Source organism: Rhinopithecus roxellana, chromosome 1 (assembly GCF_007565055.1).
Source record: "Rhinopithecus roxellana isolate Shanxi Qingling chromosome 1, ASM756505v1, whole genome shotgun sequence".
In the NCBI taxonomy this organism is placed as follows: domain Eukaryota; kingdom Metazoa; phylum Chordata; class Mammalia; order Primates; family Cercopithecidae; genus Rhinopithecus; species Rhinopithecus roxellana.
The window spans coordinates 191,794,085-191,802,942 of NC_044549.1; the positions used below are offsets into that span (position 1 = coordinate 191,794,085).

Below are 8,858 nucleotides of genomic sequence, written 5' to 3' on the forward strand. Positions count from 1 at the left end.
AGTCTAGAATCGTAAGATACACACCTGCCCCTCTATGTGTCATCATAAGTAAGGCTTTCAACCATCACTTTTCACATTTCCTGCTTGTGTCCTCCATTCCAATGCGAGCTCTCCAGAGAGGAGCTCTCTGTCTTTTAGAACATCGCCTTCTAAGCAGGTCAGATTGATCCTTAAAAAGCTGTATTGGTGCCTGAGAAATTCAAGTACTAGCTTTACCAGCTGAGCCATTTTCAGTCATTGGAAAAGTGGTTATCTTCAGCCCCAATCAATGAATTTCTTTTCTTTTTTTTGAGATGGAGTTTCCCTCTTGTCACACAGGCTGGAGTGCAGTGGTGCGATCTTGGCTCACTGCAACTTCCGACTCCTGCATTCAAGCGATTCTCCTGTCAGCCTCCCGAGTAGCTGGGATTACAGGTGCCCACCACCATGCCCGGCTAATTTTTGTATTTTTAGTAGAGACAGGGTTTTACCACTTTGGCCAGGCTGGTCTTGAACTCCTGACCTCAAGTGATCTGCCCGCCTTGGCCTCCCAAAGTGCTGGGATTACAGGCGTGATGCACCGCGCCTGGCCCCCAATCAATGAATTTCTATTCAAGTGTCAGTTTCTCTAACACACACAGACTGGCACTTGGCAGTGATTTAAACAAGTAAACAGGGCCAGCCTTCCTTCAGAACAAAGCCGCAGGAGCAGGGGCAGGCTAGATTTCCAGAGTTCATCAATGTCAAAGCCTTTCTCCGGAGGCTGTTCCTTAATCCCAAAGCAGTTGTTTCCTTGGTTGCAGAAGCTGCCCTCCCTCTGGTCCACACTGAGAGGAAGGTGTCTGCCTTAAGGTAACTGGAGGAGGAGGCTCTGCCCTTCCCACGACAGAGGTGCCAACTCACTCTCCTGCCACACATCCCGCCATCCATCCTGACCTTCACCCGAGGGATTTCAGGGATTCCAGCCCAGCATCCTGGGCTTTGGCATCTGCTGCCTTTAGCAGTCCTGACCCTCTTCTGATGTGCTTGGCACTGTAGTGTGCTGACTCGACCACACCCTACCCCAGCCTCTCAAGGCCTGACACTGCCACTACTGCCCATACTTCTTCAGCCACCTTTGAAAAGTGAGGTTCTCGCTCCTGAGCCCAGTCAGTGGCTGGTGTCTGCTCCTCAACGATGGGATGACGGACTCAAGTCAATTCACCAATCTCATAACAAAACTAGGCTCTTCCAAGGGAGCACATCTGAGTTTGCTCCTCTCAATGAAGCTTCTCCCCTGAAGGAAACATTGCCTGGCATGTGTTTCTGCCTGTGGACACATCTGGACATATCCGCCCACACTCCTGGGCATCACACAGAGCAGCCCCACCCTAGCAGGTGAAACCAGGCGGCAAGGGCTGGAGAGGGGTGGCTCTGACATCGCACTGATTATGTGTTGGGATCAGTGGGTGGGGTTTGCCGGAGATGCTTTTTCAATTTTCCAGCACCTGCCATTACCTCCACTTCTGACTCAATTGGTCTTGGATGGGGCCTGGGCATCAGTATAATTTTTTTCTTTTTTTTTTTTCTTTTTTTTTTAAGAGATGGTGTCTCAGTCTGTCACCCAAACTGGAGTATAGCCTCAAACTTCCGGGCTCAAGCAATCCTCCCACCTCAGCCTCCAGAGTAGCCGGGACTACTGGCAACCACCACATCGGACTAGTTTTTTAATTTTTTTTGTAGAGACAGAGTCTCACTATGTTGCCCAGGCTGGTCTCGAACTCCTGTCCTCAGACAATCCTCCTGCCTCAGCCTCCTAAAATGCTGCAATTACAAGCACGAGCCACTCACTGTGCCCGGCCCATCAGTATGATCTTAAGAGCTTCCTAGGTGATTTTAAAGTGCAGCCAGGGCTCAGAAACACTGACTGGGAGAGAAAGAGGCAGAGACCATCATCTGAGACTCCCCAGTGTACCCAGATAGACGAAAACATGCCAATTCAAATCAGTTCCTGCCAGGGTTGCTCCCCCAAGGCAAGATAATCTCTGCAGTCTACAAAGAAGCCATCAGAACAGCGTGTTGAATTCTGGTGCCATGTTTCATTGAGACAGTATCCCTTCCACCAAACTGAGCCTGAGTTTTCCCAACTATTAGTAAATGGGCTGCTCTAGACACAGCTGCTTTGCTTCTCTCAGCCCCCACTTTCCAATCTATGCATGCCCCTCTCTCTTCATCGCTCATTTAAATGCAGATTGTTGATATATTTGCCTTTCTACTCCCGCAAAAGTACTTTAAGTGCTGCCTTGAAATTATTATTATTATTTTTTTTTTTTTTGAGACAGAGTTTTGCTCTTGTTGCCCAGGCTGGAGTGCAATGGCGCAATCTCAGCTCACTGCAACCTCCACCTCCCGGGTTCAAGCAACTCTCCTGCCTCAGCCTCCCGAGTAGCTGGGATTATAGATGTGTGCCACCACATTTGGCTAATTTTTGTAGTTTGAATAGAGATGGGGTTTCACCACGTTGGCCAGGCTGGTCTCAAGCTCTTGACCTCAAGTGATCCATCCACAGCAGCCTCCCAAAGTGCCGGTTTCCAGGTGTGAGCCACCGCACCGGTCAAGTTTTGAAATTAGATTTGGGCAGTGCCTGCCCTTGAAATAAATAATGCCACAGAAATCATAAACTCTGTAATCCAGCCCAAGGAGAATAACACCAATGATGTTCTATTCCATACAGCATAAAATACTCTGTTGTGGGATCACAGCTAACTGTTCTGTCTGGAGCAGATTGTGCTGGATTTTCTAGATGAAGCCGCTGATGCCAGAGCGAGGCTGCCGGTCCTCACACCTGCATAGCAACAGCCTACCTCCATGTTTATCTCAGTGTTTCCCTCTGAGCTTCACTGAGTATCTACTAATCAAGTAGAAAATTCATTTTGGAACAATTTCCAGAGCAAGTACAAAGACATCCTTAAGGACATGTTAGCTACATTATTTCAGTCCAATGAAATAAATAAATTTCTCAGCCTACAATAAGCTCAGCATAAAGTGGGGGCAGGCAGTCTTTCCAATGTGCCGGCTTAGCAGTTCCCTGGTGGTCCAGCAGCTAGGATTCAAATGGGCCTACTTCCAAGGAAAATAGTGTGGAAATAAACAAATGGCCAGGAAACAAACACAAATAGTGTGGAAATAAACAAACGCTCAGGAAATCAGCAAAAACAGTGTGGAAATCAACAAAGACGGTGGAATTTAAGGCAGTCTATTTGGGATCCCGTCTACAATGACTTAGTCATGAAAATCATCAAAAGACTTTTTTCTGTTTTCTTTTTTCTTTTTTTGAGATGGCATCTCGCTCTGTCGCCCAGGCTGGAGTGCAGTGGTGCGATCTGGGCTCACAGCAAGCTCCGCCTCCCAGGTTCACACCATTCTCCTGCCTCAGTCTCCTGAGTAGCTGGGACTACAGGCGCCCACCACCACACCCGGCTCTTTTTTTTTTTTTTTTTTTTGTATTTTTAGTAGAGACGGAGTTTCACCGTATTAGCCAGGATGATCTTGATCTCCTGACCTCGTGATCCGCCTGCCTCGGCCTCCCAAAGTGCTAGGATTACAGGCATGAGCCACCGTGCCTGGCCAGGACTGTTTTCTTATATGCTGTGTCTGAAAAACTTTACCATTCAGCAAGCCCAGATGACAGCTGAGTTCCAGACCTGGACAGTTAACTGGACTTCTCTACTGGGACATCTCCCCAGCCCCCAAGTTCAGCATGTCTAGATCAGGACTCTTCACTTGCCCTCCTGCTCTGGTATTTCTGATCTCAGTGAATGGGGCCATCACTCACCCAGGCATCCATGTCAGAAACTTGGCAGCCCTCCTGGAATCCTCCTTCTCCATCTCCTGCTCTCCCCATTCCTTCCAAATTCCTAAGTCCTACAGATTCCACTGTGTTCACACCCTCATACCTGTTTCTTCCATCCCAAGTCCAGAGCTTCTGCATTATGTGTTATGTCCTCATTTCTCCACCAGATTCTTCCAATGGCCTCCTCACTATTCTCCCTACATACATTGAGTCCTGGCCCCCAGTCCATTCTTCTCAGTCCTGCCACAATAATCTCCAAAAATTAATCTTAATCATGTTGCTCCTTTCATTAAAACCCTCCAATGGTTCTCCAGTGTCTAGAGGATGAAGTTCAAAGTGGGTACACAAGGCCCTCCACAATCCCACCTCTCCAACCTTAGGTGTCTCCAGGCCTCCCCCTGAACCCTTTGCCCTGGAGAGTTCCCCAGCACACCAGCCTTTCTGTCTCCTATCTCCTGACCTCTGTCTGGGCTGCCACTTCTGGATGGAATGTCCATCTGCGTTTCCTCCCCTGCAAACCATGCCCATTGTCCGGGCCCTCCTTCTCCCTGAACCCTCTCCTCCCATCCCACCCCAAAGGAAGAAGAGGGCACCCCTACCCTCCAGGCCCTGGCCACACTCCTATGCAGCACCTGCAATGCCACTGCACGTACTTAGTGACAAAACTATGAGCTCCCAGAGGGCAAGGAGAGCACCTTATCTTTTAAACTCAGCGCCCAGCAGTGCTGCCTGCTGCACACTGAGAATTTAACAAATATTTGTTAAATGAATGAATGTCTCCATGACAACATTCGGAGTGGTTTCAAACTGTTTTCTTTCTAGCTCGTTGACTTTGCTTTCAGCTGCTCATGATGTGGATCTGCCTCTTATTCCACAGGTAAATCATTTGCAGAGGACCAAAAAAAAAAAAAAAAAAAGTCAGTGCGGGAGATATTATAGATCACCTTCTTATCCCTGGAGAAATCACTTCTTTGTTCTTGACTCCTGAAAGAGGGGCCAGGCTTCCGGGCACTCCAGCAGCGGATACTGAGAAACTATCAAAACAAGTTATTCCGGCCCTCTGGCCCTCCTCGGTTTTTAAATGCCCTTTCCCTGGAAGTGATTATTTGAGTGAGGTACAGGGTGAGGACAATTAAAACAGACCATCCACAGCATCAACAGGACTGGCTTATAAAGCCTACATCCATGGTCTCTGCTCATGCAAATGAAAAATAAAGCTAAAAAATGAAACTGACTTCCTCCGCTTTTGGACTTCTCAGCCCTAAGGGAGTCACACAAAAATACAGTGACCATTCTCAATCCGTCAGCAGACAGCTCCTGTGCCCAACGTAAAACCTTTGGAAGGCTCTGGGCCCACCCAGAATTCCATCTACAATGTCAAATATCTGTAATATGCCTGCAACTTAATGTCACCAGCAAACAACTTCTCCAAGTACTGATTTCATATTGGAAAATGAGCAATTTAAATAAAGGTCTCATTAACATCATGTTTTCCTGCTAGATGCTAATGTACTTAATTTGTTTTCCCAGATTCTCTTCCATACAATTATTTCCTGCAATCCTCCTCAGGACAACCTGAAACTCATTGGGTTCCTAATAGACAATCCAGAGCACCTAGAAACAGTCAAACTACCAAACAAATAAGCAAACCCCTTAGGCTACAATGTTATAGAGACCTGTTGGTTCTCAAACACTTATCACGCATGCTGTAGCTTCTTCTGGGAGGTTCACAAAGGTCAGAAGACTACAGATCGACTGTCCTGGCCCTCTCAGCAGTGCCGGGTTTGTACAAATAATGGCCCATTATTTGTTCGGCGGACACTGCTGGTCCCAGTAAGAGAGGAGCGGGCAAGATGTTTATTCAGAAAGAATGTGAGGAGCGTGATATTTTGTGTTGAGGCCTTAGAAGACTTGTTCTCATTCTGCTTTGCTTATCGGTACAGAGATTCTTGCTATGTGGTGATTCCAAACCCCAAAAATTTTAAGGATATTTCGAACATCTTTTATTCATAGCAACTCTTAAAAATTTCCGTAGCACACTGCTCAGACACACTCCAAACACGCAAAATCAGGTACTACATAAGGGCTTATTCCCCCAAACCTTTTGAGATTACAGGGCAATGGCTTAATCATGACAGTGTGAGGAATGGTGTGGACACCACACCCATGAAAGAACATCGTTGGGGTGGATCCAGACACATCAGAATGGTTCTGGGAGCCAGGCGCCATGGCTGATGCCTGTAATCCCAGCAATCTGGGAGGCTGCGGTGGGAGGACCACTTGAGGCCAGGAGTTCAAGACCAGCCTGAGCAACACAGTGAGCCCTCCATCTCTAAAACAAACAAACAAAAAATGTTTTTCAATTAGCCAGGCATGATAGCATGTGCCTACAGTCCCAGCTAGGAGCCAGAGGTGGGAAAATCACTTGAGCCCAGGAGTTGAGGTTGCAGTGAGCCAAGATTATGCCACTGCACTCCAGACGGGGCAACAGAGCAAGATCCTGCCTGGAGAAAACAAGAAAAAATGAATGGTTCTATGTGTGCCATTATATAAGAGGGGACTTTCTTATATTTTCGCTCCCCATGTGTAATAGAAATAAATGAAAATCTTGGCCAGGCACAGTGGCTCATGCCTGTTATCTCAGCACTTTGGGAGGCCGAGGCGGGCAGATCACCTGAGGTCAGGAGTTCAAGACCAGCCTGGCCAACATGGTGAAACCTCGTCTCTACAAAAATACAAAAATCAGCTGGGCATGATGGCAGATGCCTGTAATCCCAGCTACTTGGGAGGCTGAGGTGGGAGAATCACTTGAACCCAGGAGGTAGAAGTTGCAGTGAGCTAAGATTGCGCCATTGTACTCCATCCTGGGCAACAGAGCGAGACTCTGTCAACAAGTACGGAAGGAGGGAAGGAGGGAAGGAGGGAGGGAAGGAGGGAGGGAGGAGGGGAAGGGAGGAAGGGAGGAAGGGAGGAAGGGAGGGAGGGAGGGAGGGAGGGAGGGAGGGAGGGGAAGGGAGGAAGCAAAGAAAGAAAGGAAAGGAAAGGAAGAAAGAAAAGGAAAAGGAAAGGAAAGGTAAGAAAGGAAAGGAAAGAAGGAGGGAGGGAGGAAGGGAAAGAAAGGAAATAAAGAAAGAAAAATCTATTTTATTTCTATTACACACAAAACTCAAAATAAAACTCAATGAAGAGGTAAGCACTGAAACAGTGACTCCATGCAGCCTGCTGGGTGCCAGGTGCCACGTCTGCGGCAGAGAATGGGAGAAACCATCAGAGCGTGTGGAAGTAGCACTGGCCGGGTTGGTATTCCAGGCTCTGCCACCCTGGAGCTGCAAGGCTTTGGACGCATGACTGTATTTTATGAGCTTCATGACCTTATCATAAATCAAACAGTAACAACAACAACAGCAGTACTCATAGCGGTGGCAACAGCACAGACCTTTACTGAGCACTTACTACGTGGTGAGTGCTGCAGTGAGCCCTTCACAAAAATGTCGTAAGGAGCATCTTACCAAATCCCTACAACACCCTGCCAAGGAGATGCCAGTAACTCCATTTTACAGAGGAGACTCAGGGCCCCGTAGCCGGCCCACGGTCACTCGGATATCGTGAGTGGCAGGGTCTCGGTTCACAAGCAAGTCTGCCTGACAGCTGTGCTCTTTGGAATTGAGAACTACTTCCAGCCATGGCCGTGAATGTTATAAGACACGAGAGATCTATGGGAAAAGTGCTTTGAAAGTTGGTTATCATTTGCAGAGTCCTCTGGGGGCCCCTCTGCCCCCGAGGAAAGTCTGCCTCCCGGGCAGGCATCCTGCAGGACACGGGGGCCAGGAGGTGGGGAAGGGAGGAGGGGAGGTGTTGGGGAGGGGAGGAGGGGAGGAGGGGAGGAGGTGAGGAGGGGAGGAGGGGAGGAGAGGAGGAGGGGAGGAGGGGAGGAGGGCTGCCCTCCAGCACTTACTTTCTCAGGACAGCTATCTCATTCTCTATGCTGCTTTCCTTGCCCTTCAGCGCCTTCTTAGGGATACACTTCACCGCAAAGAGCTTGCCAGTTGCCTTCTCTTCAGCTAAAACCACTTCCGAAAAGGCCCCGCTGTGAACAAAGAGGGAAAAAAGAACACTTAGATGCAGGAGTCTGGTTTTGCAATAGTTCTATCCACCCTACCACCAAAGTTTGAGTAAACAATAACGACGGCTTAATTGTAAGCATTACTGTTACTTTTATCCACCATGGCTCCTTGCCAAACATCTTTGTGCAAACAAATACACAGGGGCGGCCAGGCACAGTGGCTCACGCCTGTAATCCCAGCACTTTGGGAGGCTGAGGCAGGAGGATCACCTGAGGTCAGGAGTTCAAGACGAGTTTGGCCAACATGGTGACACTCCGTCTCTACTAACAATACAAAAAATTAGCCAGGCGGGGTGGCACACACCTGTCATCCCAGCTACCTGGGAGGCTGAGGCAGGAGAATCGCTTGAACTCGGGAGGCAGAGGTTGCAGTAAGCCGAGACCGCGCCACTGCACTCCAGCCTGGGCGACAGAGCAAGGCTCTGTCTCAAAAAATAATAACAATAATAATAATAATAATAATTTTTTTAAAAAAGAAGTACACAGGGGCAGGCATGCTTTCCTGCAAAGGGACATGTGGATGTGGAGGTCAACATGGTGAGGCCACCTCCCGGTACCACCTGCTGCACAGCACAGTGGCGTCACTTTGGAGCCCACAAGACGTTTCTTTTACAGAAAAGGACTGGATCCTTCTGCTGGTGTCAGCTCTCCCCACCTCCACACAGACCAGAAAGTCACACTAAAACCCCCAGGTCCTCACAGGCTTTTTCATCTAGAGGAAATTTCAGCGCACTCTGCAACACTGGACTCCTTCTCCCAGCTGGGTAAGGACATGACACGGTGTGAGCAGTGTTGTAGGTGGTCCAGACACAGGGTCATTAATCGGTCCGAGGGTACAAGTGCTCACCAAGCAGCTTGAATCCTTTTTAAACCAAAGAAACTAACAAACAAGGGCCATGGAGTGGGGAAGACTGTCCTGCCTGA

The 8,858-nt window shown here is 48.5% G+C and overlaps 1 long non-coding RNA gene across 1 annotated transcript in view; it reads right to left on the bottom strand.

The window, feature by feature from the left end:
* The window catches only part of LOC115898992, a 49,832-nt gene extending 41,954 nt beyond the window's left edge, over positions 1-7,878 (bottom strand). The window contains exon 1 of the long non-coding RNA XR_004058609.1: positions 7,767-7,878. This is a non-coding gene — a long non-coding RNA (uncharacterized LOC115898992). The remainder of the gene's footprint in view (positions 1-7,766) is intronic.
* Positions 7,879-8,858: the final 980 nt, after the last annotated feature.